A 23234-nucleotide genomic window follows, 5' to 3' on the forward strand; every position below is an offset into this window, starting at 1 on the left:
TAGAAAGCCCATAGGAAAGGAGGAGGAGCTGTCAACGGGCATTCTAAGCTGAATGTGCCTGCTCTCGTCAGATCGCGGCCGCCAGCCAGCTTGAGGCCTGGCAAGTACCAGTATGGGTGACCGGCTGGGAATCCCAGGTCCCGTTGACTTTTAAGGCCGTGAGTAGGTTTCTTTCCTTTTCGGAAGTGCGTTCGCACTGCAGAAAGCCCATAGGAAAGGAGGAGGAGCTATCAACGGGCATTCTAAGCTGAATGTGCCTGCTCTCGTCAGATCGCGGCCGCCAGCCAGCTTGAGGCCTGGCAAGTACCAGTATGGGTGACCGGCTGGGAATCCCAGGTCCCGTTGACTTTTAAGGCCGTGAGTAGGTTTCTTTCCATTTCGGAGGTGCGTTCGCACTGCAGAAAGCCCATAGGAAAGGAGGAGGAGCTGTCAACGGGCATTCTAAGCTGAATGTGCCTGCTCTCGTCAGATCGCGGCCGCCAGCCAGCTTGAGGCCTGGCAAGTACCAGTATGGGTGACCGGCTGGGAATCCCAGGTCCCGTTGACTTTTAAGGCCGTGAGTAGGTTTCTTTCAGTTTCGGAGGTGCGTTCGCACTGCAGAAAGCCCATAGGAAAGGAGGAGGAGCTGTCAACGGGCATTCTAAGCTGAATGTGCCTGCTCTCGTCAGATCGCGGCCGCCAGCCAGCTTGAGGCCTGGCAAGTACCAGTATGGGTGACCGGCTGGGAATCCCAGGTCCCGTTGACTTTTAAGGCCGTGAGTAGGTTTCTTTCCTTTTCGGAAGTGCGTTCGCACTGCAGAAAGCCCATAGGAAAGGAGGAGGAGCTATCAACGGGCATTCTAAGCTGAATGTGCCTGCTCTCGTCAGATCGCGGCCGCCAGCCAGCTTGAGGCCTGGCAAGTACCAGTATGGGTGACCGGCTGGGAATCCCAGGTCCCGTTGACTTTTAAGGCCGTGAGTAGGTTTCTTTCCATTTCGGAGGTGCGTTCGCACTGCAGAAAGCCCATAGGAAAGGAGGAGGAGCTGTCAACGGGCATTCTAAGCTGAATGTGCCTGCTCTCGTCAGATCGCGGCCGCCAGCCAGCTTGAGGCCTGGCAAGTACCAGTATGGGTGACCGGCTGGGAATCCCAGGTCCCGTTGACTTTTAAGGCCGTGAGTAGGTTTCTTTCCTTTTCGGAGGTGCGTTCGCACTGCAGAAAGCCCATAGGAAAGGAGGAGGAGCTGTCAACGGGCATTCTAAGCTGAATGTGCCTGCTCTCGTCAGATCGCGGCTGCCAGCCAGCTTGAGGCCTGGCAAGTACCAGTATGGGTGACCGGCTGGGAATCCCAGGTCCCGTTGACTTTTAAGGCCGTGAGCAGGTTGCTTTCCTTTTCGGAGGTGCGTTCGCACTGCAGAAAGCCCATAGGAAAGGAGGAGGAGCTGTCAACGGGCATTCTAAGCTGAATGTACCTGCTCTCGTCAGATCGCGGCCGCCAGCCAGCTTGAGGCCTGGCAAGTACCAGTATGGGTGACCGGCTGGGAATCCCAGGTCCCGTTGACTTTTAAGGCCGTGAGTAGGTTTCTTTCCGTTTCGGAGGTGCGTTCGCACTGCAGAAAGCCCATAGGAAAGGAGGAGGAGCTGTCAACGGGCATTCTAAGCTGAATGTGCCTGCTCTCGTCAGATCGCGGCCGCCAGCCAGCTTGAGGCCTGGCAAGTACCAGTATGGGTGACCGGCTGGGAATCCCAGGTCCCGTTGACTTTTAAGGCCGTGAGTAGGTTGCTTTCCTTTTCGGAGGTGCGTTCGCACTGCAGAAAGCCCATAGGAAAGGAGGAGGAGCTGTCAACGGGCATTCTAAGCTGAATGTGCCTGCTCTCGTCAGATCGCGGCCGCCAGCCAGCTAGAGGCCTGGCAAGTACCAGTATGGGTGACCGGCTGGGAATCCTAGGTCCCGTTGACTTTTAAGGCCGTGAGTAGGTTTCTTTCCTTTTCGGAGGTGCGTTCACACTGCAGAAAGCCCATAGGAAAGGAGGAGTAGCTGTCAACGGGCATTCTAAGCTGAATGTGCCTGCTCTCGTCAGATCGCGGCCGCCAGCCAGCCTGAGGCCTGGCAAGTACCAGTATGGGTGACCGGCTGGGAATCCCAGGTCCCGTTGACTTTTAAGGCCGTGAGTAGGTTTCTTTCCTTTTCGGAGGTGCGTTCGCACTGCAGAAAGCCCATAGGAAAGGAGGAGGAGCTGTCAACCGGCATTCTAAGCTGAATGTGCCTGCTCTCGTCAGATCGCGGCCGCCAGCCAGCTTGAGGCCTGGCAAGTACCAGTATGGGTGACCGGCTGGGAATCCCAGGTCACGTTGACTTTTAAGGCCGTGAGTAGGTTTCTTTCCGTTTCGGAGGTGCGTTCGCACTGCAGAAAGCCCATAGGAAAGGAGGAGGAGCTGTCAACGGGCATTCTAAGCTGAATGTGCCTGCTCTCGTCAGATCGCGGCCGCCAGCCAGCTTGAGGCCTGGCAAGTACCAGTATGGGTGACCGGCTGGGAATCCCAGGTCCCGTTGACTTTTAAGGCCGTGAGTAGGTTGCTTTCCTTTTCGGAGGTGCGTTCGCACTGCAGAAAGCCCATAGGAAAGGAGGAGGAGCTGTCAACGGGCATTCTAAGCTGAATGTGCCTGCTCTCGTCAGATCGCGGCCGCCAGCCAGCTTGAGGCCTGGCAAGTACCAGTATGGGTGACCGGCTGGGAATCCCAGGTCCCGTTGACTTTTAAGGCCGTGAGTAGGTTGCTTTCCTTTTCGGAGGTGCGTTCGCACTGCAGAAAGCCCATAGGAAAGGAGGAGGAGCTGTCAACGGGCATTCTAAGCTGAATGTACCTGCTCTCGTCAGATCGCGGCCGCCAGCCAGCTTGAGGCCTGGCAAGTACCAGTATGGGTGACCGGCTGGGAATCCCAGGTCCCATTGACTTTTAAGGCCGTGAGTAGGTTTCTTTCCGTTTCGGAGGTGCGTTCGCACTGCAGAAAGCCCATAGGAAAGGAGGAGGAGCTGTCAACGGGCATTCTAAGCTGAATGTGCCTGCTCTCGTCAGATCGCGGCCGCCAGGCAGCTTGAGGCCTGGCAAGTACCAGTATGGGTGACCGGCTGGGAATCCCAGGTCCCGTTGACTTTTAAGGCCGTGAGTAGGTTCCTTTCTGTTTCGGAGGTGCGTTCGCACTGCAGAAAGCCCATAGCAAAGGAGGAGGAGCTGTCAACGGGCATTCTAAGCTGAATGTGCCTGCTCTCGTCAGATCGCGGCCGCCAGCCAGCTTGAGGCCTGGCAAGTACCAGTATGGGTGACCGGCTGGGCATCCCAGGTCACGTTGACTTTTAAGGCCGTGAGTAGGTTTCTTTCCTTTTCGGAGGTGCGTTCACACTGCAGAAAGCCCATAGGAAAGGAGGAGGAGCTGTCAACGGGCATTCTAAGCTGAATGTGCCTGCTCTCGTCAGATCGCGGCCGCCAGCCAGCTTGAGGCCTGGCAAGTACCAGTATGGGTGACCGGCTGGTAATCCCAGGTCCCGTTGACTTTTAAGGCCGTGAGTAGGTTTCTTTCCTTTTCGGAGGTGCGTTCGCACTGTAGAAAGCCCATAGGAAAGGAGGAGGAGCTGTCAACGGGCATTCTAAGCTGAATGTGCCTGCTCTCGTCAGATCGCGGCCGCCAGCCAGCTTGAGGCCTGGCAAGCACCAGTAAGGGTGACCGGCTGGGAATCCCAGGTCCCGTTGACTTTTAAGGCCGTGAGTAGGTTTCTTTCCGTTTCGGAGGTGCGTTCGCACTGCAGAAAGCCCATAGGAAAGGAGGAGGAGCTGTCAACGGGAATTCTAAGCTGAATGTGCCTGCTCTCGTCAGATCGCGGCCGCCAGCCAGCTTGAGGCCTGGCAAGTACCAGTATGGGTGACCGGCTGGGAATCCCAGGTCCCGTTGACTTTTAAGGCCGTGAGTAGGTTGCTTTCCTTTTCGGAGGTGCGTTCGCACTGCAGAAAGCCCATAGGAAAGGAGGAGGAGCTGTCAACGGGCATTCTAAGCTGAATGTGCCTGCTCTCGTCAGATCGCGGCCGCCAGCCAGCTTGAGGCCTGGCAAGTACCAGTATGGGTGACCGGCTGGGAATCCCAGGTCCCGTTGACTTTTAAGGCCGTGAGTAGGTTTCTTTCCTTTTCGGAGGTGCATTCGCACTGCAGAAAGCCCATAGGAAAGGAGGAGGAGCTGTCAACGGGCATTCTAAGCTGAATGTGCCTGCTCTCGTCAGATCGCGGCCGCCAGCCAGCTTGAGGCCTGGCAAGTGCCAGTATGGGTGACCGGCTGGGAATCCCAGGTCCCGCTGACCTTTAAGGCCGTGAGTAGGTTGCTTTCCTTTTCAGAGGTGCGTTCGCACTGCAGAAAGCCCATAGGAAAGGAGGAGGAGCTGTCAACGGGCATTCTAAGCTGAATGTACCTGCTCTCGTCAGATCGCGGCCGCCAGCCAGCTTGAGGCCTGGCAAGTACCAGTATGGGTGACCGGCTGGGAATCCCAGGTCCCGTTGACTTTTAAGGCCGTGAGTAGGTTTCTTTCCGTTTCGGAGGTGCGTTCGCACTGCAGAAAGCCCATAGGAAAGGAGGAGGAGCTGTCAACGGGCATTCTAAGCTGAATGTGCCTGCTCTCGTCAGATCGCGGCCGCCAGCCAGCTTGAGGCCTGGCAAGTACCAGTATGGGTGACCGGCTGGGAATCCCAGGTCCCGTTGACTTTTAAGGCCGTGAGTAGGTTTCTTTCCTTTTCGGAGGTGCGTTCGCACTGCAGAAAGCCCATAGGAAAGGAGGAGGAGCTGTCAACGGGCATTCTAAGCTGAATGTGCCTGCTCTCGTCAGATCGCGGCCGCCAGCCAGCTTGAGGCCTGGCAAGTACCAGTATGGGTGACCGGCTGGGAATCCCAGGTCCCGTTGACTTTTAAGGCCGTGAGTAGGTTTCTTTCCTTTTCGGAAGTGCGTTCGCACTGCAGAAAGCCCATAGGAAAGGAGGAGGAGCTATCAACGGGCATTCTAAGCTGAATGTGCCTGCTCTCGTCAGATCGCGGCCGCCAGCCAGCTTGAGGCCTGGCAAGTACCAGTATGGGTGACCGGCTGGGAATCCCAGGTCCCGTTGACTTTTAAGGCCGTGAGTAGGTTTCTTTCCATTTCGGAGGTGCGTTCGCACTGCAGAAAGCCCATAGGAAAGGAGGAGGAGCTGTCAACGGGCATCCTAAGCTGAATGTGCCTGCTCTCGTCAGATCGCGGCCGCCAGCCAGCTTGAGGCCTGGCAAGTACCAGTATGGGTGACCGGCTGGGAATCCCAGGTCCCGTTGACTTTTAAGGCCGTGAGTAGGTTTCTTTCAGTTTCGGAGGTGCGTTCGCACTGCAGAAAGCCCATAGGAAAGGAGGAGGAGCTGTCAACGGGCATTCTAAGCTGAATGTGCCTGCTCTCGTCAGATCGCGGCCGCCAGCCAGCTTGAGGCCTGGCAAGTACCAGTATGGGTGACCGGCTGGGAATCCCAGGTCCCGTTGACTTTTAAGGCCGTGAGTAGGTTTCTTTCCTTTTCGGAAGTGCGTTCGCACTGCAGAAAGCCCATAGGAAAGGAGGAGGAGCTATCAACGGGCATTCTAAGCTGAATGTGCCTGCTCTCGTCAGATCGCGGCCGCCAGCCAGCTTGAGGCCTGGCAAGTACCAGTATGGGTGACCGGCTGGGAATCCCAGGTCCCGTTGACTTTTAAGGCCGTGAGTAGGTTTCTTTCCATTTCGGAGGTGCGTTCGCACTGCAGAAAGCCCATAGGAAAGGAGGAGGAGCTGTCAACGGGCATTCTAAGCTGAATGTGCCTGCTCTCGTCAGATCGCGGCCGCCAGCCAGCTTGAGGCCTGGCAAGTACCAGTATGGGTGACCGGCTGGGAATCCCAGGTCCCGTTGACTTTTAAGGCCGTGAGTAGGTTGCTTTCCTTTTCGGAGGTGCGTTCGCACTGCAGAAAGCCCATAGGAAAGGAGGAGGAGCTGTCAACGGGCATTCTAAGCTGAATGTGCCTGCTCTCGTCAGATCGCGGCCGCCAGCCAGCTTGAGGCCTGGCAAGTACCAGTATGGGTGACCGGCTGGGAATCCCAGGTCCCGTTGACTTTTAAGGCCGTGAGTAGGTTTCTTTCCTTTTCGGAGGTGCGTTCGCACTGCAGAAAGCCCATAGGAAAGGAGGAGGAGCTGTCAACGGGCATTCTAAGCTGAATGTGCCTGCTCTCGTCAGATCGCGGCTGCCAGCCAGCTTGAGGCCTGGCAAGTACCAGTATGGGTGACCGGCTGGGAATCCCAGGTCCCGTTGACTTTTAAGGCCGTGAGCAGGTTGCTTTCCTTTTCGGAGGTGCGTTCGCACTGCAGAAAGCCCATAGGAAAGGAGGAGGAGCTGTCAACGGGCATTCTAAGCTGAATGTACCTGCTCTCGTCAGATCGCGGCCGCCAGCCAGCTTGAGGCCTGGCAAGTACCAGTATGGGTGACCGGCTGGGAATCCCAGGTCCCGTTGACTTTTAAGGCCGTGAGTAGGTTTCTTTCCGTTTCGGAGGTGCGTTCGCACTGCAGAAAGCCCATAGGAAAGGAGGAGGAGCTGTCAACGGGCATTCTAAGCTGAATGTGCCTGCTCTCGTCAGATCGCGGCCGCCAGCCAGCTTGAGGCCTGGCAAGTACCAGTATGGGTGACCGGCTGGGAATCCCAGGTCCCGTTGACTTTTAAGGCCGTGAGTAGGTTGCTTTCCTTTTCGGAGGTGCGTTCGCACTGCAGAAAGCCCATAGGAAAGGAGGAGGAGCTGTCAACGGGCATTCTAAGCTGAATGTGCCTGCTCTCGTCAGATCGCGGCCGCCAGCCAGCTAGAGGCCTGGCAAGTACCAGTATGGGTGACCGGCTGGGAATCCCAGGTCCCGTTGACTTTTAAGGCCGTGAGTAGGTTTCTTTCCTTTTCGGAGGTGCGTTCACACTGCAGAAAGCCCATAGGAAAGGAGGAGTAGCTGTCAACGGGCATTCTAAGCTGAATGTGCCTGCTCTCGTCAGATCGCGGCCGCCAGCCAGCCTGAGGCCTGGCAAGTACCAGTATGGGTGACCGGCTGGGAATCCCAGGTCCCGTTGACTTTTAAGGCCGTGAGTAGGTTTCTTTCCTTTTCGGAGGTGCGTTCGCACTGCAGAAAGCCCATAGGAAAGGAGGAGGAGCTGTCAACCGGCATTCTAAGCTGAATGTGCCTGCTCTCGTCAGATCGCGGCCGCCAGCCAGCTTGAGGCCTGGCAAGTACCAGTATGGGTGACCGGCTGGGAATCCCAGGTCCCGTTGACTTTTAAGGCCGTGAGTAGGTTTCTTTCCGTTTCGGAGGTGCGTTCGCACTGCAGAAAGCCCATAGGAAAGGAGGAGGAGCTGTCAACGGGCATTCTAAGCTGAATGTGCCTGCTCTCGTCAGATCGCGGCCGCCAGCCAGCTTGAGGCCTGGCAAGTACCAGTATGGGTGACCGGCTGGGAATCCCAGGTCCCGTTGACTTTTAAGGCCGTGAGTAGGTTGCTTTCCTTTTCGGAGGTGCGTTCGCACTGCAGAAAGCCCATAGGAAAGGAGGAGGAGCTGTCAACGGGCATTCTAAGCTGAATGTGCCTGCTCTCGTCAGATCGCGGCCGCCAGCCAGCTTGAGGCCTGGCAAGTACCAGTATGGGTGACCGGCTGGGAATCCCAGGTCCCGTTGACTTTTAAGGCCGTGAGTAGGTTGCTTTCCTTTTCGGAGGTGCGTTCGCACTGCAGAAAGCCCATAGGAAAGGAGGAGGAGCTGTCAACGGGCATTCTAAGCTGAATGTACCTGCTCTCGTCAGATCGCGGCCGCCAGCCAGCTTGAGGCCTGGCAAGTACCAGTATGGGTGACCGGCTGGGAATCCCAGGTCCCATTGACTTTTAAGGCCGTGAGTAGGTTTCTTTCCGTTTCGGAGGTGCGTTCGCACTGCAGAAAGCCCATAGGAAAGGAGGAGGAGCTGTCAACGGGCATTCTAAGCTGAATGTGCCTGCTCTCGTCAGATCGCGGCCGCCAGCCAGCTTGAGGCCTGGCAAGTACCAGTATGGGTGACCGGCTGGGAATCCCAGGTCCCGTTGACTTTTAAGGCCGTGAGTAGGTTTCTTTCCTTTTCGGAGGTGCGTTCGCACTGCAGAAAGCCCATAGGAAAGGAGGAGGAGCTGTCAACGGGCATTCTAAGCTGAATGTGCCTGCTCTCGTCAGATCACGGCCGCCAGCCAGCTTGAGGCCTGGCAAGTACCAGTATGGGTGACCGGCTGGGAATCCCAGGTCCCGTTGACTTTTAAGGCCGTGAGTAGGTTGCTTTCCTTTTCGGAGGTGCGTTCGCACTGCAGAAAGCCCATAGGAAAGGAGGAGGAGCTGTCAACGGGCATTCTAAGCTGAATGTGCCTGCTCTCGTCAGATCGCGGCCGCCAGCCAGCTTGAGGCCTGGCAAGTACCAGTATGGGTGACCGGCTGGGAATCCCAGGTCCCGTTGACTTTTAAGGCCGTGAGTAGGTTGCTTTCCTTTTCGGAGGTGCGTTCGCACTGCAGAAAGCCCATAGGAAAGGAGGAGGAGCTGTCAACGGGCATTCTAAGCTGAATGTGCCTGCTCTCGTCAGATCGCGGCCGCCAGCCAGCTTGAGGCCTGGCAAGTACCAGTATGGGTGACCGGCTGGGAATCCCAGGTCCCGTTGACTTTTAAGGCCGTGAGTAGGTTTCTTTCCTTTTCGGAAGTGCGTTCGCACTGCAGAAAGCCCATAGGAAAGGAGGAGGAGCTATCAACGGGCATTCTAAGCTGAATGTGCCTGCTCTCGTCAGATCGCGGCCGCCAGCCAGCTTGAGGCCTGGCAAGTACCAGTATGGGTGACCGGCTGGGAATCCCAGGTCCCGTTGACTTTTAAGGCCGTGAGTAGGTTTCTTTCCATTTCGGAGGTGCGTTCGCACTGCAGAAAGCCCATAGGAAAGGAGGAGGAGCTGTCAACGGGCATTCTAAGCTGAATGTGCCTGCTCTCGTCAGATCGCGGCCGCCAGCCAGCTTGAGGCCTGGCAAGTACCAGTATGGGTGACCGGCTGGGAATCCCAGGTCCCGTTGACTTTTAAGGCCGTGAGTAGGTTTCTTTCAGTTTCGGAGGTGCGTTCGCACTGCAGAAAGCCCATAGGAAAGGAGGAGGAGCTGTCAACGGGCATTCTAAGCTGAATGTGCCTGCTCTCGTCAGATCGCGGCCGCCAGCCAGCTTGAGGCCTGGCAAGTACCAGTATGGGTGACCGGCTGGGAATCCCAGGTCCCGTTGACTTTTAAGGCCGTGAGTAGGTTTCTTTCCTTTTCGGAAGTGCGTTCGCACTGCAGAAAGCCCATAGGAAAGGAGGAGGAGCTATCAACGGGCATTCTAAGCTGAATGTGCCTGCTCTCGTCAGATCGCGGCCGCCAGCCAGCTTGAGGCCTGGCAAGTACCAGTATGGGTGACCGGCTGGGAATCCCAGGTCCCGTTGACTTTTAAGGCCGTGAGTAGGTTTCTTTCCATTTCGGAGGTGCGTTCGCACTGCAGAAAGCCCATAGGAAAGGAGGAGGAGCTGTCAACGGGCATTCTAAGCTGAATGTGCCTGCTCTCGTCAGATCGCGGCCGCCAGCCAGCTTGAGGCCTGGCAAGTACCAGTATGGGTGACCGGCTGGGAATCCCAGGTCCCGTTGACTTTTAAGGCCGTGAGTAGGTTGCTTTCCTTTTCGGAGGTGCGTTCGCACTGCAGAAAGCCCATAGGAAAGGAGGAGGAGCTGTCAACGGGCATTCTAAGCTGAATGTGCCTGCTCTCGTCAGATCGCGGCCGCCAGCCAGCTTGAGGCCTGGCAAGTACCAGTATGGGTGACCGGCTGGGAATCCCAGGTCCCGTTGACTTTTAAGGCCGTGAGTAGGTTTCTTTCCTTTTCGGAGGTGCGTTCGCACTGCAGAAAGCCCATAGGAAAGGAGGAGGAGCTGTCAACGGGCATTCTAAGCTGAATGTGCCTGCTCTCGTCAGATCGCGGCTGCCAGCCAGCTTGAGGCCTGGCAAGTACCAGTATGGGTGACCGGCTGGGAATCCCAGGTCCCGTTGACTTTTAAGGCCGTGAGCAGGTTGCTTTCCTTTTCGGAGGTGCGTTCGCACTGCAGAAAGCCCATAGGAAAGGAGGAGGAGCTGTCAACGGGCATTCTAAGCTGAATGTACCTGCTCTCGTCAGATCGCGGCCGCCAGCCAGCTTGAGGCCTGGCAAGTACCAGTATGGGTGACCGGCTGGGAATCCCAGGTCCCGTTGACTTTTAAGGCCGTGAGTAGGTTTCTTTCCGTTTCGGAGGTGCGTTCGCACTGCAGAAAGCCCATAGGAAAGGAGGAGGAGCTGTCAACGGGCATTCTAAGCTGAATGTGCCTGCTCTCGTCAGATCGCGGCCGCCAGCCAGCTTGAGGCCTGGCAAGTACCAGTATGGGTGACCGGCTGGGAATCCCAGGTCCCGTTGACTTTTAAGGCCGTGAGTAGGTTGCTTTCCTTTTCGGAGGTGCGTTCGCACTGCAGAAAGCCCATAGGAAAGGAGGAGGAGCTGTCAACGGGCATTCTAAGCTGAATGTGCCTGCTCTCGTCAGATCGCGGCCGCCAGCCAGCTAGAGGCCTGGCAAGTACCAGTATGGGTGACCGGCTGGGAATCCCAGGTCCCGTTGACTTTTAAGGCCGTGAGTAGGTTTCTTTCCTTTTCGGAGGTGCGTTCACACTGCAGAAAGCCCATAGGAAAGGAGGAGTAGCTGTCAACGGGCATTCTAAGCTGAATGTGCCTGCTCTCGTCAGATCGCGGCCGCCAGCCAGCCTGAGGCCTGGCAAGTACCAGTATGGGTGACCGGCTGGGAATCCCAGGTCCCGTTGACTTTTAAGGCCGTGAGTAGGTTTCTTTCCTTTTCGGAGGTGCGTTCTTACTGCAGAAAGCCCATAGGAAAGGAGGAGGAGCTGTCAACGGGCATTCTAAGCTGAATGTGCCTGCTCTCGTCAGATCGCGGCCGCCAGCCAGCTTGAGGCCTGGCAAGTACCAGTATGGGTGACCGGCTGGGAATCCCAGGTCCCGTTGACTTTTAAGGCCGTGAGTAGGTTTCTTTCCGTTTCGGAGGTGCGTTCGCACTGCAGAAAGCCCATAGGAAAGGAGGAGGAGCTGTCAACGGGCATTCTAAGCTGAATGTGCCTGCTCTCGTCAGATCGCGGCCGCCAGCCAGCTTGAGGCCTGGCAAGTACCAGTATGGGTGACCGGCTGGGAATCCCAGGTCCCGTTGACTTTTAAGGCCGTGAGTAGGTTGCTTTCCTTTTCGGAGGTGCGTTCGCACTGCAGAAAGCCCATAGGAAAGGAGGAGGAGCTGTCAACGGGCATTCTAAGCTGAATGTGCCTGCTCTCGTCAGATCGCGGCCGCCAGGCAGCTTGAGGCCTGGCAAGTACCAGTATGGGTGACCGGCTGGGAATCCCAGGTCCCGTTGACTTTTAAGGCCGTGAGTAGGTTCCTTTCTGTTTCGGAGGTGCGTTCGCACTGCAGAAAGCCCATAGCAAAGGAGGAGGAGCTGTCAACGGGCATTCTAAGCTGAATGTGCCTGCTCTCGTCAGATCGCGGCCGCCAGCCAGCTTGAGGCCTGGCAAGTACCAGTATGGGTGACCGGCTGGGCATCCCAGGTCCCGTTGACTTTTAAGGCCGTGAGTAGGTTTCTTTCCTTTTCGGAGGTGCGTTCACACTGCAGAAAGCCCATAGGAAAGGAGGAGGAGCTGTCAACGGGCATTCTAAGCTGAATGTGCCTGCTCTCGTCAGATCGCGGCCGCCAGCCAGCTTGAGGCCTGGCAAGTACCAGTATGGGTGACCGGCTGGGAATCCCAGGTCCCGTTGACTTTTAAGGCCGTGAGTAGGTTTCTTTCCTTTTCGGAGGTGCGTTCGCACTGTAGAAAGCCCATAGGAAAGGAGGAGGAGCTGTCAACGGGCATTCTAAGCTGAATGTGCCTGCTCTCGTCAGATCGCGGCCGCCAGCCAGCTTGAGGCCTGGCAAGCACCAGTAAGGGTGACCGGCTGGGAATCCCAGGTCCCGTTGACTTTTAAGGCCGTGAGTAGGTTTCTTTCCGTTTCGGAGGTGCGTTCGCACTGCAGAAAGCCCATAGGAAAGGAGGAGGAGCTGTCAACGGGCATTCTAAGCTGAATGTGCCTGCTCTCGTCAGATCGCGGCCGCCAGCCAGCTTGAGGCCTGGCAAGTACCAGTATGGGTGACCGGCTGGGAATCCCAGGTCCCGTTGACTTTTAAGGCCGTGAGTAGGTTGCTTTCCTTTTCGGAGGTGCGTTCGCACTGCAGAAAGCCCATAGGAAAGGAGGAGGAGCTGTCAACGGGCATTCTAAGCTGAATGTGCCTGCTCTCGTCAGATCGCGGCCGCCAGCCAGCTTGAGGCCTGGCAAGTACCAGTATGGGTGACCGGCTGGGAATCCCAGGTCCCGCTGACCTTTAAGGCCGTGAGTAGGTTGCTTTCCTTTTCAGAGGTGCGTTCGCACTGCAGAAAGCCCATAGGAAAGGAGGAGGAGCTGTCAACGGGCATTCTAAGCTGAATGTGCCTGCTCTCGTCAGATCGCGGCCGCCAGCCAGCTTGAGGCCTGGCAAGTACCAGTATGGGTGACCGGCTGGGAATCCCAGGTCCCGTTGACTTTTAAGGCCGTGAGTAGGTTTCTTTCCTTTTCGGAGGTGCGTTCGCACTGCAGAAAGCCCATAGGAAAGGAGGAGGAGCTGTCAACGGGCATTCTAAGCTGAATGTGCCTGCTCTCGTCAGATCGCGGCCGCCAGCCAGCTTGAGGCCTGGCAAGTACCAGTATGGGTGACCGGCTGGGAATCCCAGGTCCCGTTGACTTTTAAGGCCGTGAGTAGGTTTCTTTCCTTTTCGGAGGTGCGTTCGCACTGCAGAAAGCCCATAGGAAAGGAGGAGGAGCTGTCAACGGGCATTCTAAGCTGAATGTGCCTGCTCTCGTCAGATCGCGGCCGCCAGCCAGCTTGAGGCCTGGCAAGTACCAGTATGGGTGACCGGCTGGGAATCCCAGGTCCCGTTGACTTTTAAGGCCGTGAGTAGGTTTCTTTCCTTTTCGGAGGTGCGTTCGCACTGCAGAAAGCCCATAGGAAAGGAGGAGGAGCTGTCAACGGGCATTCTAAGCTGAATGTGCCTGCTCTCGTCAGATCGCGGCCGCCAGCCAGCTTGAGGCCTGGCAAGTACCAGTATGGGTGACCGGCTGGGAATCCCAGGTCCCGTTGACTTTTAAGGCCGTGAGTAGGTTGCTTTCCTTTTCGGAGGTGCGTTCGCACTGCAGAAAGCCCATAGGAAAGGAGGAGGAGCTGTCAACGGGCATTCTAAGCTGAATGTGCCTGCTCTCGTCAGATCGCGGCCGCCAGCCAGCTTGAGGCCTGGCAAGTACCAGTATGGGTGACCGGCTGGGAATCCCAGGTCCCGTTGACTTTTAAGGCCGTGAGTAGGTTGCTTTCCTTTTCGGAGGTGCGTTCGCACTGCAGAAAGCCCATAGGAAAGGAGGAGGAGCTGTCAACGGGCATTCTAAGCTGAATGTGCCTGCTCTCGTCAGATCGTGGCCGCCAGCCAGCTTGAGGCCTGGCAAGTACCAGTATGGGTGACCGGCTGGGAATCCCAGGTCCCGCTGACCTTTAAGGCCGTGAGTAGGTTGCTTTCCTTTTCAGAGGTGCGTTCGCACTGCAGAAAGCCCATAGGAAAGGAGGAGGAGCTGTCAACGGGCATTCTAAGCTGAATGTACCTGCTCTCGTCAGATCGCGGCCGCCAGCCAGCTTGAGGCCTGGCAAGTACCAGTATGGGTGACCGGCTGGGAATCCCAGGTCCCGTTGACTTTTAAGGCCGTGAGTAGGTTTCTTTCCGTTTCGGAGGTGCGTTCGCACTGCAGAAAGCCCATAGGAAAGGAGGAGGAGCTGTCAACGGGCATTCTAAGCTGAATGTGCCTGCTCTCGTCAGATCGCGGCCGCCAGCCAGCTTGAGGCCTGGCAAGTACCAGTATGGGTGACCGGCTGGGAATCCCAGGTCCCGTTGACTTTTAAGGCCGTGAGCAGGTTGCTTTCCTTTTCGGAGGTGCGTTCGCACTGCAGAAAGCCCATAGGAAAGGAGGAGGAGCTGTCAACGGGCATTCTAAGCTGAATGTGCCTGCTCTCGTCAGATCGCGGCCGCCAGCCAGCTTGAGGCCTGGCAAGTACCAGTATGGGTGACCGGCTGGGAATCCCAGGTCCCGTTGACTTTTAAGGCCGTGAGTAGGTTGCTTTCCTTTTCGGAGGTGCGTTCGCACTGCAGAAAGCCCATAGGAAAGGAGGAGGAGCTGTCAACGGGCATTCTAAGCTGAATGTGCCTGCTCTCGTCAGATCGCGGCCGCCAGCCAGCTTGAGGCCTGGCAAGTACCAGTATGGGTGACCGGCTGGGAATCCCAGGTCCCGCTGACCTTTAAGGCCGTGAGTAGGTTGCTTTCCTTTTCAGAGGTGCGTTCGCACTGCAGAAAGCCCATAGGAAAGGAGGAGGAGCTGTCAACGGGCATTCTAAGCTGAATGTACCTGCTCTCGTCAGATCGCGGCCGCCAGCCAGCTTGAGGCCTGGCAAGTACCAGTATGGGTGACCGGCTGGGAATCCCAGGTCCCGTTGACTTTTAAGGCCGTGAGTAGGTTTCTTTCCGTTTCGGAGGTGCGTTCGCACTGCAGAAAGCCCATAGGAAAGGAGGAGGAGCTGTCAACGGGCATTCTAAGCTGAATGTACCTGCTCTCGTCAGATCGCGGCCGCCAGCCAGCTTGAGGCCTGGCAAGTACCAGTATGGGTGACCGGCTGGGAATCCCAGGTCCCGTTGACTTTTAAGGCCGTGAGTAGGTTGCTTTCCTTTTCGGAGGTGCGTTCGCACTGCAGAAAGCCCATAGGAAAGGAGGAGGAGCTGTCAACGGGCATTCTAAGCTGAATGTGCCTGCTCTCGTCAGATCGCGGCCGCCAGCCAGCTTGAGGCCTGGCAAGTACCAGTATGGGTGACCGGCTGGGAATCCCAGGTCCCGTTGACTTTTAAGGCCGTGAGTAGGTTGCTTTCCTTTTCGGAGGTGCGTTCGCACTGCAGAAAGCCCATAGGAAAGGAGGAGGAGCTGTCAACGGGCATTCTAAGCTGAATGTGCCTGCTCTCGTCAGATCGCGGCCGCCAGCCAGCTTGAGGCCTGGCAAGTACCAGTATGGGTGACCGGCTGGGAATCCCAGGTCCCGCTGACCTTTAAGGCCGTGAGTAGGTTGCTTTCCTTTTCAGAGGTGCGTTCGCACTGCAGAAAGCCCATAGGAAAGGAGGAGGAGCTGTCAACGGGCATTCTAAGCTGAATGTACCTGCTCTCGTCAGATCGCGGCCGCCAGCCAGCTTGAGGCCTGGCAAGTACCAGTATGGGTGACCGGCTGGGAATCCCAGGTCCCGTTGACTTTTAAGGCCGTGAGTAGGTTTCTTTCCGTTTCGGAGGTGCGTTCGCACTGCAGAAAGCCCATAGGAAAGGAGGAGGAGCTGTCAACGGGCATTCTAAGCTGAATGTGCCTGCTCTCGTCAGATCGCGGCCGCCAGCCAGCTTGAGGCCTGGCAAGTACCAGTATGGGTGACCGGCTGGGAATCCCAGGTCCCGTTGACTTTTAAGGCCGTGAGCAGGTTGCTTTCCTTTTCGGAGGTGCGTTCGCACTGCAGAAAGCCCATAGGAAAGGAGGAGGAGCTGTCAACGGGCATTCTAAGCTGAATGTGCCTGCTCTCGTCAGATCGCGGCCGCCAGCCAGCTTGAGGCCTGGCAAGTACCAGTATGGGTGACCGGCTGGGAATCCCAGGTCCCGTTGACTTTTAAGGCCGTGAGTAGGTTTCTTTCCTTTTCGGAGGTGCGTTCGCACTGCAGAAAGCCCATAGGAAAGGAGGAGGAGCTGTCAACGGGCATTCTAAGCTGAATGTGCCTGCTCTCGTCAGATCGCGGCCGCCAGCCAGCTTGAGGCCTGGCAAGTACCAGTATGGGTGACCGGCTGGGAATCCCAGGTCCCGTTGACTTTTAAGGCCGTGAGTAGGTTTCTTTCCTTTTCGGAGGTGCGTTCGCACTGCAGAAAGCCCATAGGAAAGGAGGAGGAGCTGTCAACAGGCATTCTAAGCTGAATGTGCCTGCTCTCGTCAGATCGCGGCCGCCAGCCAGCTTGAGGCCTGGCAAGTACCAGTATGGGTGACCGGCTGGGAATCCCAGGTCCCGTTGACTTTTAAGGCCGTGAGTAGGTTTCTTTCCTTTTCGGAGGTGCGTTCGCACTGCAGAAAGCCCATAGGAAAGGAGGAGGAGCTGTCAACGGGCATTCTAAGCTGAATGTGCCTGCTCTCGTCAGATCGCGGCCGCCAGCCAGCTTGAGGCCTGGCAAGTACCAGTATGGGTGACCGGCTGGGAATCCCAGGTCCCGTTGACTTTTAAGGCCGTGAGTAGGTTTCTTTCCTTTTCGGAGGTGCGTTCGCACTGCAGAAAGCCCATAGGAAAGGAGGAGGAGCTGTCAACGGGCATTCTAAGCTGAATGTGCCTGCTCTCGTCAGATCGCGGCCGCCAGCCAGCTTGAGGCCTGGCAAGTACCAGTATGGGTGACCGGCTGGGAATCCCAGGTCCCGTTGACTTTTAAGGCCGTGAGTAGGTTTCTTTCCTTTTCGGAGGTGCGTTCGCACTGCAGAAAGCCCATAGGAAAGGAGGAGGAGCTGTCAACGGGAATTCTAAGCTGAATGTGCCTGCTCTCGTCAGATCGCGGCCGCCAGCCAGCTTGAGGCCGGGCAAGTACCAGTATGGGTGACCGGCTGGGAATCCCAGGTCCCGTTGACTTTTAAGGCCGTGAGTAGGTTTTTTTCCTTTTCGGAGGTGCGTTCGCACTGCAGAAAGCCCATAGGAAAGGAGGAGGAGCTGTCAATGGGCATTCTAAGCTGAATGTGCCTGCTCTCGTCAGATTGCGGCCGCCAGCCAGCTTGAGGCCTGGCAAGTACCAGTATGGGTGACCGGCTGGGAATCCCAGGTCCTGTTGACTTTTAAGGCCGTGAGTAGGTTTCTTTCCTTTTCGGAGGTGCGTTCTTACTGCAGAAAGCCCATAGGAAAGGAGGAGGAGCTGTCAACGGGCATTCTAAGCTGAATGTGCCTGCTCTCGTCAGATCGCGGCCGCCAGCCAGCTTGAGGCCTGGCAAGTACCAGTATGGGTGACCGGCTGGGAATCCCAGGTCCCGTTGACTTTTAAGGCCGTGAGTAGGTTTCTTTCCGTTTCGGAGGTGCGTTCGCACTGCAGAAAGCCCATAGGAAAGGAGGAGGAGCTGTCAACGGGCATTCTAAGCTGAATGTGCCTGCTCTCGTCAGATCGCGGCCGCCAGCCAGCTTGAGGCCTGGCAAGTACCAGTATGGGTGACCGGCTGGGAATCCCAGGTCCCGTTGACTTTTAAGGCCGTGAGTAGGTTGCTTTCCTTTTCGGAGGTGCGTTCGCACTGCAGAAAGCCCATAGGAAAGGAGGAGGAGCTGTCAACGGGCATTCTAAGCTGAATGTGCCTGCTCTCGTCAGATCGCGGCCGCCAGCCAGCTTGAGGCCTGGCAAGTACCAGTATGGGTGACCGGCTGGGAATCCCAGGTCCCGTAGACTTTTAAGGCCGTGAGTAGGTTTCTTTCCGTTTCGGAGGTGCGTTCGCACTGCAGAAAGCCCATAGGAAAGGAGGATGAGCTGTCAACGGGCATTCTAAGCTGAATGTGCCTGCTCTCGTCAGATCGCGGCCGCCAGCCAGCTTGAGGCCTGGCAAGTACCAGTATGGGTGACCGGCTGGGAATCCCAGGTCCCGTTGACTTTTAAGGCCGTGAGTAGGTTTCTTTCCTTTTCGCAGGTGCGTTCGCACTGCAGAAAGCCCATAGGAAAGGAGGAGGAGCTGTCAACGGGCATTCTAAGCTGAATGTGCCTGCTCTCGTCAGATCGCGGCCGCCAGCCAGCTTGAGGCCTGGCAAGTACCAGTATGGGTGACCGGCTGGGAATCCCAGGTCCCGTTGACTTTTAAGGCCGTGAGTAGGTTTCTTTCCGTTTCGGAGGTGCGTTCGCACTGCAGAAAGCCCATAGGAAAGGAGGAGGAGCTGTCAACGGGCATTCTAAGCTGAATGTGCCTGCTCTCGTCAGATCGCGGCCGCCAGCCAGCTTGAGGCCTGGCAAGTACCAGTATGGGTGACCGGCTGGGAATCCCAGGTCCCGTTCACTTTTAAGGCCGTGAGTAGGTTTCTTTCCTTTTCGGAGGTGCGTTCGCACTGCAGAAAGCCCATAGGAAAGGAGGCGGAGCTGTCAACGGGCATTCTCAGCTGAATGTGCCTGCTCTCGTCAGATCGCGGCCGCCAGCCAGCTTGAGGCCTGGCAAGTACCAGTATGGGTGACCGGCTGGGAATCCCAGGTCCCGTTGACTTTTAAGGCCGTGAGTAGGTTTCTTTCCTTTTCGGAAGTGCGTTCGCACTGCAGAAAGCCCATAGGAAAGGAGGAGGAGCTGTCAACGGGCATTCTAAGCTGAATGTGCCTGCTCTCGTCAGATCGCGGCCGCCAGCCAGCTTGAGGCCTGGCAAGTAGAAGTATGGGAGACCGGCTGGGAATCCCAGGTCCCGTTGACTTTTAAGGCCGTGAGTAGGTTTCTTTCCTTTTCGGAGGTGCGTTCGCACTGCAGAAAGCCCATAGGAAAGGAGGAGGAGCTGTCAACGGGCATTCTAAGCTGAATGTGCCTGCTCTCGTCAGATCGCGGCCGCCAGCCAGCTTGAGGCCTGGCAAGTACCAGTATGGGTGACCGGCTGGGAATCCCAGGTCCCGTTGACTTTTAAGGCCGTGAGTAGGTTTCTTTCCGTTTCGGAGGTGCGTTCGCACTGCAGAAAGCCCATAGGAAAGGAGGAGGAGTTGTCAACGGGCATTCTAAGCTGAATGTGCCTGCTCTCGTCAGATCGCGACCGCCAGCCAGCTTGAGGCCTGGCAAGTACCAGTATGGGTGACCGGCTGGGAATCCCAGGTCCCGTTGACTTTTAAGGCCGTGAGCAGGTTGCTTTCCTTTTCGGAGGTGCGTTTGCACTGCAGAAAGCCCATAGGAAAGGAGGAGGAGCTGTCAACGGGCATTCTAAGCTGAATGTGCCTGCTCTCGTCAGATCGCGGCCGCCAGCCAGCTTGAGGCCTGGCAAGTACCAGTATGGGTGACCGGCTGGGAATCCCAGGTCCTGTTGACTTTTAAGGCCGTGAGTAGGTTTCTTTCCTTTTCGGAGGTGCGTTCGCACTGCAGAAAGCCCATAGGAAAGGAGGAGGAGCTGTCAACGGGCATTCTAAGCTGAATGTGCCTGCTCTCGTCAGATCGCGGCCGCCAGCCAGCTTGAGGCCTGGCAAGTACCAGTATGGGTGACCGGCTGGGAATCCCAGGTCCCGTTGACTTTTAAGGCCGTGAGTAGGTTGCTTTCCTTTTCGGAGGTGCGTTCGCACTGCAGAAAGCCCATAGGAAAGGAGGAGGAGCTGTCAACGGGCATTCTAAGCTGAATGTGCCTGCTCTCGTCAGATCGCGGCCGCCAGCCAGCTTGAGGCCTGGCAAGTACCAGTATGGGTGACCGGCTAGGAATCCCAGGTCCCGTTGACTTTTAAGGCCGTGAGTAGGTTTCTTTCCTTTTCGGAGGTGCGTTCGCACTGCAGAAAGCCCATAGGAAAGGAGGAGGAGCTGTCAACGGGAATTCTAAGCTGAATGTGACTGCTCTCGTCAGATCGCGGCCGCCAGCCAGCTTGAGGCCTGGCAAGTACCAGTATGGGTGACCGGCTGGGAATCCCAGGTCCCGTTGACTTTTAAGGCCGTGAGTAGGTTTCTTTCCTTTTCGGAGGTGCGTTCGCACTGCAGAAAGCCCATAGGAAAGGAGGAGGAGTTGTCAACGGGCATTCTAAGCTGAATGTGCCTGCTCTCGTCAGATCGCGGCCGCCAGCCAGCTTGAGGCCTGGCAAGTACCAGTATGGGTGACCGGCTGGGAATCCCAGGTCCTGTTGACTTTTAAGGCCGTGAGTAGGTTGCTTTCCTTTTCGGAGGTGCGTTCGCACTGCAGAAAGCCCATAGGAAAGGAGGAGGAGCTGTCAACGGGCATTCTAAGCTGAATGTGCCTGCTCTCGTCAGATCGCGGCCGCCAGCCAGCTTGAGGCCTGGCAAGTACCAGTATGGGTGACCGGCTGGGAATCCCAGGTCCCGTTGACTTTTACGGCCGTGAGTAGGTTTCTTTCCTTTTTGGAGGTGCGTTCGCACTGCAGAAAGCCCATAGGAAAGGAGGAGGAGCTGTCAACGGGCATTCTAAGCTGAATGTGCCTGCTCTCGTCAGATCGCGGCCGCCAGCCAGCTTGAGGCCTGGCAAGTACCAGTATGGGTGACCGGCTGGGAATCCCAGGTCCCGTTGACTTTTAAGGCCGTGAGTAGGTTTCTTTCCTTTTCGGAGGTGCGTTCGCACTGCAGAAAGCCCATAGGAAAGGAGGGGGAGCTGTCAACGGGAATTCTAAGCTGAATGTGCCTGCTCTCGTCAGATCGCGGCCGCCAGCCAGCTTGAGGCCTGGCAAGTACCAGTATGGGTGACCGGCTGGGAATCCCAGGTCCCGTTGACTTTTAAGGCCGTGAGTAGGTTTCTTTCCTTTTCGGAGGTGCGTTCGCACTGCAGAAAGCCCGTAGGAAAGGAGGAGGAGCTGTCAACGGGCATTCTAAGCTGAATGTGCCTGCTCTCGTCAGATCGCGGCCGCCAGCCAGCTTGAGGCCTGGCAAGTACCAGTATGGGTGACCGGCTGGGAATCCCAGGTCCCGTTGACTTTTAAGGCCGTGAGTAGGTTGCTTTCCTTTTCGGAGGTGCGTTCGCACTGCAGAAAGCCCATAGGAAAGGAGGAGGAGCTCTCAACGGGCATTCTAAGCTGAATGTGCCTGCTCTCGTCAGATCGCGGCCGCCAGCCAGCTTGAGGCCTGGCAAGTACCAGTATGGGTGACCGGCTGGGAATCCCAGGTCCCGTTGACTTTTAAGGCCGTGAGTAGGTTTCTTTCCGTTTCGGAGGTGCGTTCGCACTGCAGAAAGCCCATAGGAAAGGAGGAGGAGCTGTCAACGGGCATTCTAAGCTGAATGTGCCTGCTCTCGTCAGATCGCGGCCGCCAGCCAGCTTGAGGCCTGGCAAGTACCAGTATGGGTAACCGCCTGGGAATCCCAGGTCCTGTTGACTTTTAAGGCCGTGAGTAGGTTGCTTTCCTTTTCGGAGGTGCGTTCGCACTGCAGAAAGCCCATAGGAAAGGAGGAGGAGCTGTCAACGGGCATTCTAAGCTGAATGTGCCTGCTCTCGTCAGATCGCGGCCGCCAGCCAGCTTGAGGCCTGGCCAGTACCAGTATGGGTGACCGGCTGGGAATCCCAGGTCCCGTTGACTTTTAAGGCCGTGAGTAGGTTTCTTTCCTTTTTGGAGGTGCGTTCGCACTGCAGAAAGCCCATAGGAAAGGAGGAGGAGCTGTCAACGGGCATTCTAAGCTGAATGTGCCTGCTCTCGTCAGATCGCGGCCGCCAGCCAGCTTGAGGCCTGGCAAGTACCAGTGTGGGTGACCGGCTGGGAATCCCAGGTCCCGTTGACTTTTAAGGCCGTGAGTAGGTTTCTTTCCTTTTCGGAGGTGCGTTCGCACTGCAGAAAGCCCATAGGAAAGGAGGAGGAGCTGTCAACGGGAATTCTAAGCTGAATGTGCCTGCTCTCGTCAGATCGCGGCCGCCAGCCAGCTTGAGGCCTGGCAAGTACCAGTATGGGTGACCGGCTGGGAATCCCAGGTCCCGTTGACTTTTAAGGCCGTGAGTAGGTTTCTTTCCTTTTCGGAGGTGCGTTCGCACTGCAGAAAGCCCGTAGGAAAGGAGGAGGAGCTGTCAACGGGCATTCTAAGCTGAATGTGCCTGCTCTCGTCAGATCGCGGCCGCCAGCCAGCTTGAGGCCTGGCAAGTACCAGTATGGGTGACCGGCTGGGAATCCCAGGTCCCGTTGACTTTTAAGGCCGTGAGTAGGTTTCTTTCCTTTTCGGAAGTGCGTTCGCACTGCAGAAAGCCCATAGGAAAGGAGGAGGAGCTGTCAACGGGCATTCTAAGCTGAATGTGCCTGCTCTCGTCAGATCGCGGCCGCCAGCCAGCTTGAGGCCTGGCAAGTACCAGTATGGGTGACCGGCTGGGAATCCCAGGTCCCGTTGACTTTTAAGGCCGTGAGTAGGTTTCTTTCCTTTTCGGAGGTGCGTTCGCACTGCAGAAAGCCCATAGGAAAGGAGGAGGAGCTTTCAACGGGCATTCTAAGCTGAATGTGCCTGCTCTCGTCAGATCGCGGCCGCCAGCCAGCTTGAGGCCTGGCAAGTACCAGTATGGGTGACCGGCTGGGAATCCCAGGTCCCGTTGACTTTTAAGGCCGTGAGTAGGTTTCTTTCCGTTTCGGAGGTGCGTTCGCACTGCAGAAAGCCCATAGGAAAGGAGGAGGAGCTGTCAACGGGCATTCTAAGCTGAATGTGCCTGCTCTCGTCAGATCGCGGCCGCCAGCCAGCTTGAGGCCTGGCAAGTACCAGTATGGGTGACCGGCTGGGAATCCCAGGTCCCGTTGACTTTTAAGGCCGTGAGTAGGTTTCTTTCCTTTTCGGAGGTGCGTTCGCACTGCAGAAAGCCCATAGGAAAGGAGGAGGAGCTGTCAACGAGCATTCTAAGCTGAATGTGCCTGCTCTCGTCAGATCGCGGCCGCCAGCCAGCTTGAGGCCTGGCAAGTACCAGTATGGGTGACCGGCTGGGAATCCCAGGTCCCGTTGACTTTTAAGGCCGTGAGTAGGTTTCTTTCCTTTTCGGAGGTGCGTTCGCACTGCAGAAAGCCCATAGGAAAGGAGGAGGAGCTGTCAACGGGCATTCTAAGCTGAATGTACCTGCTCTCGTCAGATCGCGGCCGCCAGCCAGCTTGAGGCCTGGCAAGTACCAGTATGGGTGACCGGCTGGGAATCCCAGGTCCCGTTGACTTTTAAGGCCGTGAGTAGGTTTCTTTCCGTTTCGGAGGTGCGTTCGCACTGCAGAAAGCCCATAGGAAAGGAGGAGGAGCTGTCAACGGGCATTCTAAGCTGAATGTGCCTGCTCTCGTCAGATCGCGGCCGCCAGCCAGCTTGAGGCCTGGCAAGTACCAGTATGGGTGACCGGCTGGGAATCCCAGGTCCCGTTGACTT

At 56.8% G+C, this 23234-nt stretch overlaps 112 pseudogenes; all 112 read left to right on the plus strand.

The window, feature by feature from the left end:
• The first annotated feature begins 30 nt into the window (after positions 1-30).
• LOC136592914 (5S ribosomal RNA) lies at positions 31-149 on the plus strand (annotated as a pseudogene).
• Positions 150-229: 80 nt separating this feature from the next.
• LOC136592978 (5S ribosomal RNA) lies at positions 230-348 on the plus strand (annotated as a pseudogene).
• An 80-nt stretch (positions 349-428) lies between these two features.
• Positions 429-547, plus strand: LOC136592926 (5S ribosomal RNA; annotated as a pseudogene).
• Positions 548-627: 80 nt separating this feature from the next.
• LOC136592938 (5S ribosomal RNA) lies at positions 628-746 on the plus strand (annotated as a pseudogene).
• Positions 747-826: 80 nt separating this feature from the next.
• LOC136592979 (5S ribosomal RNA) lies at positions 827-945 on the plus strand (annotated as a pseudogene).
• An 80-nt stretch (positions 946-1025) lies between these two features.
• Positions 1026-1144, plus strand: LOC136592950 (5S ribosomal RNA; annotated as a pseudogene).
• Positions 1145-1224: 80 nt separating this feature from the next.
• Positions 1225-1343, plus strand: LOC136592872 (5S ribosomal RNA; annotated as a pseudogene).
• Positions 1344-1423: 80 nt separating this feature from the next.
• On the plus strand, positions 1424-1542 carry LOC136592682 (5S ribosomal RNA; annotated as a pseudogene).
• An 80-nt stretch (positions 1543-1622) lies between these two features.
• On the plus strand, positions 1623-1741 carry LOC136592962 (5S ribosomal RNA; annotated as a pseudogene).
• An 80-nt stretch (positions 1742-1821) lies between these two features.
• Positions 1822-1940, plus strand: LOC136593056 (5S ribosomal RNA; annotated as a pseudogene).
• An 80-nt stretch (positions 1941-2020) lies between these two features.
• Positions 2021-2139, plus strand: LOC136593019 (5S ribosomal RNA; annotated as a pseudogene).
• Positions 2140-2418: 279 nt separating this feature from the next.
• LOC136592974 (5S ribosomal RNA) lies at positions 2419-2537 on the plus strand (annotated as a pseudogene).
• Positions 2538-2617: 80 nt separating this feature from the next.
• Positions 2618-2736, plus strand: LOC136592986 (5S ribosomal RNA; annotated as a pseudogene).
• Positions 2737-2816: 80 nt separating this feature from the next.
• On the plus strand, positions 2817-2935 carry LOC136592948 (5S ribosomal RNA; annotated as a pseudogene).
• Positions 2936-3015: 80 nt separating this feature from the next.
• LOC136592651 (5S ribosomal RNA) lies at positions 3016-3134 on the plus strand (annotated as a pseudogene).
• A 279-nt stretch (positions 3135-3413) lies between these two features.
• On the plus strand, positions 3414-3532 carry LOC136593096 (5S ribosomal RNA; annotated as a pseudogene).
• Positions 3533-3811: 279 nt separating this feature from the next.
• Positions 3812-3930, plus strand: LOC136592954 (5S ribosomal RNA; annotated as a pseudogene).
• Positions 3931-4010: 80 nt separating this feature from the next.
• Positions 4011-4129, plus strand: LOC136592998 (5S ribosomal RNA; annotated as a pseudogene).
• Positions 4130-4408: 279 nt separating this feature from the next.
• On the plus strand, positions 4409-4527 carry LOC136592670 (5S ribosomal RNA; annotated as a pseudogene).
• An 80-nt stretch (positions 4528-4607) lies between these two features.
• On the plus strand, positions 4608-4726 carry LOC136593011 (5S ribosomal RNA; annotated as a pseudogene).
• Positions 4727-4806: 80 nt separating this feature from the next.
• LOC136593025 (5S ribosomal RNA) lies at positions 4807-4925 on the plus strand (annotated as a pseudogene).
• An 80-nt stretch (positions 4926-5005) lies between these two features.
• LOC136592980 (5S ribosomal RNA) lies at positions 5006-5124 on the plus strand (annotated as a pseudogene).
• Positions 5125-5204: 80 nt separating this feature from the next.
• On the plus strand, positions 5205-5323 carry LOC136592886 (5S ribosomal RNA; annotated as a pseudogene).
• An 80-nt stretch (positions 5324-5403) lies between these two features.
• Positions 5404-5522, plus strand: LOC136593037 (5S ribosomal RNA; annotated as a pseudogene).
• Positions 5523-5602: 80 nt separating this feature from the next.
• LOC136592981 (5S ribosomal RNA) lies at positions 5603-5721 on the plus strand (annotated as a pseudogene).
• An 80-nt stretch (positions 5722-5801) lies between these two features.
• Positions 5802-5920, plus strand: LOC136593049 (5S ribosomal RNA; annotated as a pseudogene).
• Positions 5921-6000: 80 nt separating this feature from the next.
• Positions 6001-6119, plus strand: LOC136593061 (5S ribosomal RNA; annotated as a pseudogene).
• Positions 6120-6199: 80 nt separating this feature from the next.
• LOC136592873 (5S ribosomal RNA) lies at positions 6200-6318 on the plus strand (annotated as a pseudogene).
• An 80-nt stretch (positions 6319-6398) lies between these two features.
• Positions 6399-6517, plus strand: LOC136592694 (5S ribosomal RNA; annotated as a pseudogene).
• Positions 6518-6597: 80 nt separating this feature from the next.
• Positions 6598-6716, plus strand: LOC136593073 (5S ribosomal RNA; annotated as a pseudogene).
• Positions 6717-6796: 80 nt separating this feature from the next.
• On the plus strand, positions 6797-6915 carry LOC136592940 (5S ribosomal RNA; annotated as a pseudogene).
• An 80-nt stretch (positions 6916-6995) lies between these two features.
• LOC136593020 (5S ribosomal RNA) lies at positions 6996-7114 on the plus strand (annotated as a pseudogene).
• An 80-nt stretch (positions 7115-7194) lies between these two features.
• On the plus strand, positions 7195-7313 carry LOC136593065 (5S ribosomal RNA; annotated as a pseudogene).
• Positions 7314-7393: 80 nt separating this feature from the next.
• On the plus strand, positions 7394-7512 carry LOC136592902 (5S ribosomal RNA; annotated as a pseudogene).
• Positions 7513-7592: 80 nt separating this feature from the next.
• Positions 7593-7711, plus strand: LOC136593085 (5S ribosomal RNA; annotated as a pseudogene).
• Positions 7712-7791: 80 nt separating this feature from the next.
• Positions 7792-7910, plus strand: LOC136592949 (5S ribosomal RNA; annotated as a pseudogene).
• An 80-nt stretch (positions 7911-7990) lies between these two features.
• LOC136593097 (5S ribosomal RNA) lies at positions 7991-8109 on the plus strand (annotated as a pseudogene).
• Positions 8110-8189: 80 nt separating this feature from the next.
• On the plus strand, positions 8190-8308 carry LOC136593029 (5S ribosomal RNA; annotated as a pseudogene).
• An 80-nt stretch (positions 8309-8388) lies between these two features.
• On the plus strand, positions 8389-8507 carry LOC136593109 (5S ribosomal RNA; annotated as a pseudogene).
• An 80-nt stretch (positions 8508-8587) lies between these two features.
• LOC136593114 (5S ribosomal RNA) lies at positions 8588-8706 on the plus strand (annotated as a pseudogene).
• An 80-nt stretch (positions 8707-8786) lies between these two features.
• Positions 8787-8905, plus strand: LOC136592982 (5S ribosomal RNA; annotated as a pseudogene).
• Positions 8906-8985: 80 nt separating this feature from the next.
• Positions 8986-9104, plus strand: LOC136593115 (5S ribosomal RNA; annotated as a pseudogene).
• Positions 9105-9184: 80 nt separating this feature from the next.
• Positions 9185-9303, plus strand: LOC136593117 (5S ribosomal RNA; annotated as a pseudogene).
• Positions 9304-9383: 80 nt separating this feature from the next.
• LOC136592983 (5S ribosomal RNA) lies at positions 9384-9502 on the plus strand (annotated as a pseudogene).
• An 80-nt stretch (positions 9503-9582) lies between these two features.
• Positions 9583-9701, plus strand: LOC136593118 (5S ribosomal RNA; annotated as a pseudogene).
• An 80-nt stretch (positions 9702-9781) lies between these two features.
• On the plus strand, positions 9782-9900 carry LOC136593119 (5S ribosomal RNA; annotated as a pseudogene).
• An 80-nt stretch (positions 9901-9980) lies between these two features.
• LOC136592874 (5S ribosomal RNA) lies at positions 9981-10099 on the plus strand (annotated as a pseudogene).
• Positions 10100-10179: 80 nt separating this feature from the next.
• LOC136592706 (5S ribosomal RNA) lies at positions 10180-10298 on the plus strand (annotated as a pseudogene).
• An 80-nt stretch (positions 10299-10378) lies between these two features.
• LOC136593120 (5S ribosomal RNA) lies at positions 10379-10497 on the plus strand (annotated as a pseudogene).
• An 80-nt stretch (positions 10498-10577) lies between these two features.
• LOC136592941 (5S ribosomal RNA) lies at positions 10578-10696 on the plus strand (annotated as a pseudogene).
• An 80-nt stretch (positions 10697-10776) lies between these two features.
• Positions 10777-10895, plus strand: LOC136593021 (5S ribosomal RNA; annotated as a pseudogene).
• An 80-nt stretch (positions 10896-10975) lies between these two features.
• On the plus strand, positions 10976-11094 carry LOC136593122 (5S ribosomal RNA; annotated as a pseudogene).
• Positions 11095-11174: 80 nt separating this feature from the next.
• On the plus strand, positions 11175-11293 carry LOC136592652 (5S ribosomal RNA; annotated as a pseudogene).
• Positions 11294-11373: 80 nt separating this feature from the next.
• On the plus strand, positions 11374-11492 carry LOC136592773 (5S ribosomal RNA; annotated as a pseudogene).
• An 80-nt stretch (positions 11493-11572) lies between these two features.
• Positions 11573-11691, plus strand: LOC136593054 (5S ribosomal RNA; annotated as a pseudogene).
• Positions 11692-11771: 80 nt separating this feature from the next.
• LOC136592653 (5S ribosomal RNA) lies at positions 11772-11890 on the plus strand (annotated as a pseudogene).
• Positions 11891-12169: 279 nt separating this feature from the next.
• LOC136592654 (5S ribosomal RNA) lies at positions 12170-12288 on the plus strand (annotated as a pseudogene).
• An 80-nt stretch (positions 12289-12368) lies between these two features.
• LOC136593004 (5S ribosomal RNA) lies at positions 12369-12487 on the plus strand (annotated as a pseudogene).
• Positions 12488-12567: 80 nt separating this feature from the next.
• Positions 12568-12686, plus strand: LOC136592655 (5S ribosomal RNA; annotated as a pseudogene).
• An 80-nt stretch (positions 12687-12766) lies between these two features.
• Positions 12767-12885, plus strand: LOC136592656 (5S ribosomal RNA; annotated as a pseudogene).
• An 80-nt stretch (positions 12886-12965) lies between these two features.
• LOC136592659 (5S ribosomal RNA) lies at positions 12966-13084 on the plus strand (annotated as a pseudogene).
• Positions 13085-13164: 80 nt separating this feature from the next.
• Positions 13165-13283, plus strand: LOC136592660 (5S ribosomal RNA; annotated as a pseudogene).
• An 80-nt stretch (positions 13284-13363) lies between these two features.
• Positions 13364-13482, plus strand: LOC136592661 (5S ribosomal RNA; annotated as a pseudogene).
• An 80-nt stretch (positions 13483-13562) lies between these two features.
• Positions 13563-13681, plus strand: LOC136593112 (5S ribosomal RNA; annotated as a pseudogene).
• An 80-nt stretch (positions 13682-13761) lies between these two features.
• On the plus strand, positions 13762-13880 carry LOC136592718 (5S ribosomal RNA; annotated as a pseudogene).
• An 80-nt stretch (positions 13881-13960) lies between these two features.
• Positions 13961-14079, plus strand: LOC136592662 (5S ribosomal RNA; annotated as a pseudogene).
• Positions 14080-14159: 80 nt separating this feature from the next.
• On the plus strand, positions 14160-14278 carry LOC136592663 (5S ribosomal RNA; annotated as a pseudogene).
• Positions 14279-14358: 80 nt separating this feature from the next.
• On the plus strand, positions 14359-14477 carry LOC136593005 (5S ribosomal RNA; annotated as a pseudogene).
• An 80-nt stretch (positions 14478-14557) lies between these two features.
• Positions 14558-14676, plus strand: LOC136592730 (5S ribosomal RNA; annotated as a pseudogene).
• An 80-nt stretch (positions 14677-14756) lies between these two features.
• LOC136592742 (5S ribosomal RNA) lies at positions 14757-14875 on the plus strand (annotated as a pseudogene).
• Positions 14876-14955: 80 nt separating this feature from the next.
• Positions 14956-15074, plus strand: LOC136592664 (5S ribosomal RNA; annotated as a pseudogene).
• An 80-nt stretch (positions 15075-15154) lies between these two features.
• LOC136593006 (5S ribosomal RNA) lies at positions 15155-15273 on the plus strand (annotated as a pseudogene).
• An 80-nt stretch (positions 15274-15353) lies between these two features.
• LOC136592754 (5S ribosomal RNA) lies at positions 15354-15472 on the plus strand (annotated as a pseudogene).
• An 80-nt stretch (positions 15473-15552) lies between these two features.
• LOC136592665 (5S ribosomal RNA) lies at positions 15553-15671 on the plus strand (annotated as a pseudogene).
• An 80-nt stretch (positions 15672-15751) lies between these two features.
• Positions 15752-15870, plus strand: LOC136592666 (5S ribosomal RNA; annotated as a pseudogene).
• Positions 15871-15950: 80 nt separating this feature from the next.
• Positions 15951-16069, plus strand: LOC136592667 (5S ribosomal RNA; annotated as a pseudogene).
• An 80-nt stretch (positions 16070-16149) lies between these two features.
• On the plus strand, positions 16150-16268 carry LOC136593048 (5S ribosomal RNA; annotated as a pseudogene).
• Positions 16269-16348: 80 nt separating this feature from the next.
• Positions 16349-16467, plus strand: LOC136592668 (5S ribosomal RNA; annotated as a pseudogene).
• An 80-nt stretch (positions 16468-16547) lies between these two features.
• On the plus strand, positions 16548-16666 carry LOC136592671 (5S ribosomal RNA; annotated as a pseudogene).
• An 80-nt stretch (positions 16667-16746) lies between these two features.
• On the plus strand, positions 16747-16865 carry LOC136592952 (5S ribosomal RNA; annotated as a pseudogene).
• Positions 16866-16945: 80 nt separating this feature from the next.
• Positions 16946-17064, plus strand: LOC136593100 (5S ribosomal RNA; annotated as a pseudogene).
• An 80-nt stretch (positions 17065-17144) lies between these two features.
• Positions 17145-17263, plus strand: LOC136592672 (5S ribosomal RNA; annotated as a pseudogene).
• Positions 17264-17343: 80 nt separating this feature from the next.
• On the plus strand, positions 17344-17462 carry LOC136592673 (5S ribosomal RNA; annotated as a pseudogene).
• An 80-nt stretch (positions 17463-17542) lies between these two features.
• On the plus strand, positions 17543-17661 carry LOC136592935 (5S ribosomal RNA; annotated as a pseudogene).
• Positions 17662-17741: 80 nt separating this feature from the next.
• On the plus strand, positions 17742-17860 carry LOC136592674 (5S ribosomal RNA; annotated as a pseudogene).
• An 80-nt stretch (positions 17861-17940) lies between these two features.
• Positions 17941-18059, plus strand: LOC136592675 (5S ribosomal RNA; annotated as a pseudogene).
• An 80-nt stretch (positions 18060-18139) lies between these two features.
• On the plus strand, positions 18140-18258 carry LOC136593047 (5S ribosomal RNA; annotated as a pseudogene).
• An 80-nt stretch (positions 18259-18338) lies between these two features.
• Positions 18339-18457, plus strand: LOC136592942 (5S ribosomal RNA; annotated as a pseudogene).
• An 80-nt stretch (positions 18458-18537) lies between these two features.
• On the plus strand, positions 18538-18656 carry LOC136593113 (5S ribosomal RNA; annotated as a pseudogene).
• An 80-nt stretch (positions 18657-18736) lies between these two features.
• LOC136592676 (5S ribosomal RNA) lies at positions 18737-18855 on the plus strand (annotated as a pseudogene).
• An 80-nt stretch (positions 18856-18935) lies between these two features.
• On the plus strand, positions 18936-19054 carry LOC136592989 (5S ribosomal RNA; annotated as a pseudogene).
• An 80-nt stretch (positions 19055-19134) lies between these two features.
• Positions 19135-19253, plus strand: LOC136592879 (5S ribosomal RNA; annotated as a pseudogene).
• An 80-nt stretch (positions 19254-19333) lies between these two features.
• Positions 19334-19452, plus strand: LOC136592677 (5S ribosomal RNA; annotated as a pseudogene).
• Positions 19453-19532: 80 nt separating this feature from the next.
• On the plus strand, positions 19533-19651 carry LOC136592972 (5S ribosomal RNA; annotated as a pseudogene).
• Positions 19652-19731: 80 nt separating this feature from the next.
• Positions 19732-19850, plus strand: LOC136593111 (5S ribosomal RNA; annotated as a pseudogene).
• An 80-nt stretch (positions 19851-19930) lies between these two features.
• Positions 19931-20049, plus strand: LOC136592880 (5S ribosomal RNA; annotated as a pseudogene).
• Positions 20050-20129: 80 nt separating this feature from the next.
• On the plus strand, positions 20130-20248 carry LOC136592678 (5S ribosomal RNA; annotated as a pseudogene).
• Positions 20249-20328: 80 nt separating this feature from the next.
• Positions 20329-20447, plus strand: LOC136592679 (5S ribosomal RNA; annotated as a pseudogene).
• An 80-nt stretch (positions 20448-20527) lies between these two features.
• On the plus strand, positions 20528-20646 carry LOC136592956 (5S ribosomal RNA; annotated as a pseudogene).
• Positions 20647-20726: 80 nt separating this feature from the next.
• LOC136592681 (5S ribosomal RNA) lies at positions 20727-20845 on the plus strand (annotated as a pseudogene).
• An 80-nt stretch (positions 20846-20925) lies between these two features.
• LOC136593035 (5S ribosomal RNA) lies at positions 20926-21044 on the plus strand (annotated as a pseudogene).
• Positions 21045-21124: 80 nt separating this feature from the next.
• On the plus strand, positions 21125-21243 carry LOC136592888 (5S ribosomal RNA; annotated as a pseudogene).
• Positions 21244-21323: 80 nt separating this feature from the next.
• LOC136592877 (5S ribosomal RNA) lies at positions 21324-21442 on the plus strand (annotated as a pseudogene).
• Positions 21443-21522: 80 nt separating this feature from the next.
• On the plus strand, positions 21523-21641 carry LOC136592875 (5S ribosomal RNA; annotated as a pseudogene).
• An 80-nt stretch (positions 21642-21721) lies between these two features.
• Positions 21722-21840, plus strand: LOC136592957 (5S ribosomal RNA; annotated as a pseudogene).
• An 80-nt stretch (positions 21841-21920) lies between these two features.
• On the plus strand, positions 21921-22039 carry LOC136592683 (5S ribosomal RNA; annotated as a pseudogene).
• An 80-nt stretch (positions 22040-22119) lies between these two features.
• LOC136592684 (5S ribosomal RNA) lies at positions 22120-22238 on the plus strand (annotated as a pseudogene).
• Positions 22239-22318: 80 nt separating this feature from the next.
• Positions 22319-22437, plus strand: LOC136592975 (5S ribosomal RNA; annotated as a pseudogene).
• An 80-nt stretch (positions 22438-22517) lies between these two features.
• On the plus strand, positions 22518-22636 carry LOC136592685 (5S ribosomal RNA; annotated as a pseudogene).
• An 80-nt stretch (positions 22637-22716) lies between these two features.
• LOC136593013 (5S ribosomal RNA) lies at positions 22717-22835 on the plus strand (annotated as a pseudogene).
• Positions 22836-22915: 80 nt separating this feature from the next.
• Positions 22916-23034, plus strand: LOC136592766 (5S ribosomal RNA; annotated as a pseudogene).
• Positions 23035-23114: 80 nt separating this feature from the next.
• Positions 23115-23233, plus strand: LOC136592686 (5S ribosomal RNA; annotated as a pseudogene).
• Position 23234: the final 1 nt, after the last annotated feature.

This window comes from Eleutherodactylus coqui, unplaced genomic scaffold (assembly GCF_035609145.1).
Source record: "Eleutherodactylus coqui strain aEleCoq1 unplaced genomic scaffold, aEleCoq1.hap1 HAP1_SCAFFOLD_417, whole genome shotgun sequence".
Lineage (NCBI taxonomy): Eukaryota > Metazoa > Chordata > Amphibia > Anura > Eleutherodactylidae > Eleutherodactylus > Eleutherodactylus coqui.